This window comes from Chondrus crispus, genomic scaffold (genome assembly GCF_000350225.1).
Source record: "Chondrus crispus Stackhouse genomic scaffold, scaffold_302, whole genome shotgun sequence".
Lineage (NCBI taxonomy): Eukaryota > Rhodophyta > Florideophyceae > Gigartinales > Gigartinaceae > Chondrus > Chondrus crispus.
In genome coordinates, this window is record NW_005179186.1 from 112877 (window position 1) to 113208 (window position 332).

Here is a 332-nt window from a genome sequence, read left to right on the forward strand (position 1 = left end):
GTCGCACAGGCGCGCGGACAGGGCGAGCGCCTCGCAGTGCGCGATGGCCGCGCGCAGCGCCGCGGGGATGTCCGGCGTGGCGCGGAGAGAGGGGTGCCCGAGAAAGGCCGGGGCGAAGTGCACGCGGCATAGGTCTGCCACTGCCGGGCCGTTGTGGCCGTCGAAGACGGCGTAGATGGCGAGAAAGGCGTTGGAGGGCAGGAAGCCCTCCCAGACTAGCGTGCGGTCTTCCTGTGATGAGCGCGTGCCTTGCAGGAGGAAGGAACGGCCGAGGGAGAAGAGGGGCGGCATTGTTTGTGGGTGCGGCTGGGGTGGGGTGCTGGGGGATGGGG